The 2,429-nt window shown below is 18.9% G+C and overlaps 1 pseudogene; it reads left to right on the plus strand.

Annotated features, from left to right (window-relative positions):
- The first annotated feature begins 1,038 nt into the window (after positions 1–1,038).
- Positions 1,039–2,144, plus strand: LOC124216822 (cytochrome b-like; annotated as a pseudogene).
- The last annotated feature ends 285 nt before the right edge of the window (positions 2,145–2,429 follow it).

Raw genomic sequence — 2,429 nt, forward strand, 5'->3', positions numbered from 1 at the left:
GATAAACCCAAAACCCCCTCACAAACTCTGAAAATTAAAAAAATTATAATAAAATACATCTCTAATATATACATATTTAAAAATGAAATTATTATTGAATATAATATTAAAATAATAAATTCAATTCTTAATAAAACTATCAATAAATGAAACCGATTTAATCTTAAACTTAAAAATCTAATTAAAAATACAAAATAAACTGAATAACAAAAATCTATCAAAATAATAAATTATATATATACATTACTATATATATATATATAATACTATATATATATATATTACTATACGACTATATATATATTACTATAAATTATATATATATATATAATAAGTATATATATTAATTTCAAAAAAAAGAAAAAAAATACTTATCATTAATCTCCAAAATTAATATTTTAATAAACTATTTTTTGAAATTTTAATATTAAATATAAGTTTTGACGGTTTATTAAAAATATTGATTTTGTAAATCAGAGAAAAAAATTTTTTTTAAAACTAATTAATATGAATTTATTTAAATTAATTCATTATAAAAATTTTCATACTATTTATATTAATCAACACTATAATAATATATTCAACAAAAACTCCATTTACAATAGGATTAATCTTACTAATCCAAACATCTTTAATTTCTGTAACATCAGGAATGTTAAATATAAGATTTTGATACTCATATATAATTTTTTCAGTTTTTTTAAGAAGATTATCAATTATTTTTATTTATGTATCAAGATTAATCTCAACTGTAAAATTTCTTTTTAACAAATGAATAATAATAAATATTATCATAATTGTTTTAATATTTATATTAATAATTAATTATAATAAAATAAATTTTATATTTGAAGATACAATAAAATTCCCTTATATTGAACTAAATAAAAGTATATTAATTAAAATATCATTAAATAAATTATTTAATAAACCATATTTCATTATTTCATTTATAATAATAAACTATTTATTTATCACACTAATTATTGTTCTAAAAATTTCTAATATCAGTTTAGGACCTTTACGAAAAACTTTCTAATGTTACCTTTACGTTTAAAAAATAGTTTATTAAAAATTATCAATAGATCTTTAGTAGATTTACCAACACCATCAAATATTAATTCAATATGAAATTTTGGTTCATTGTTAGGATTATGTTTAGTAACCCAACTAATTACAGGTATTTTTTCAGCTATACATTATACACCTAATATTCAAATAGCATTTAATAGAATTATTCATATTTACCGAGATATTAATAATGGTTGAATAATCAAAAATTTACATGCAAATGGTGCTTCTATATTTTTCATCTGTATATATTTACATATCGGACGCAGAATATTTTTTGGATCATTCAACTTTAAACTAACTTGAATGACAGGAACAATAATGTTATTATTAACTATAGCAGCTGCATTTTTAGGATACGTCTTACCTTGAGGGCAAATATCTTTTTGAGGAGCCACTGTAATCACAAACCTCCTTTCAGCTATTCCGTATTTAGGAGAATTCTTAGTACAATGATTATGAGGAAGATTTTCTATTAATAATGCTACACTAACACGATATTTTACTCTTCATTTTATTATTCCTTTCATTATTATTATAATAACAATTATTCATTTAATATTTCTCCATTGTACAGGATCAAGAAATCCTTTAGGAACTAATAGTGATATTGACAAAATACCATTTCAACCATACTTTTCATTGTAGGATTTATTTTAATACACTTTATTTTAATTTATATTATTTTAATAAATCCCAATATATTAGGAGACCCAGACAATTTTGCCCCTGCTAATCCTATAACTACCCCACCTCATATTAAACCTGAATGATATTTTTTATTTGCATATGCAATCCTACGATCTATCCCTAATAAATTAGGAGGAGTAATTCTTCTTTTAATATCTATTTGAGTCTTATTGATTATACCTTTTTATAAAATAATAAATTTTAAAGGATTAAATTTTTATCCATTCAGACAATTTCTATTTTGAATATTTATTAGAATTGTATTAATACTAACACGAATTGGAATAAGACCTGTAGAGAATCCATTTATTATTGTTAGACAAATTTTAACATTAGTGTACTTCTTTTATTTTTTAATATATCCTATATTAACAAAAATATGAGACTATTTATTAAATTATATTAACCCTACAAATCAATGAACTTGAATAAGTTTATGTCTTGAAAACATAATATAAAAGTTTTAAATCTTTTATTGATTTAAACTTAAATAATTAAATTTTTAATATAATTTATAATAAAAAACAATAAAATATAAATTTCAAACCCATAAATGAAATTAAATAATTTAATGAAACAGGTAAAATTTTTTTACAAATTTCTCTTTTTTTGAAAGTAAATTAAACATTATAATATATATATATATATATATATATATATATATATAT

The sequence above is a fragment of the Neodiprion pinetum genome, chromosome 4 (genome assembly GCF_021155775.2).
Source record: "Neodiprion pinetum isolate iyNeoPine1 chromosome 4, iyNeoPine1.2, whole genome shotgun sequence".
NCBI lineage: Eukaryota > Metazoa > Arthropoda > Insecta > Hymenoptera > Diprionidae > Neodiprion > Neodiprion pinetum.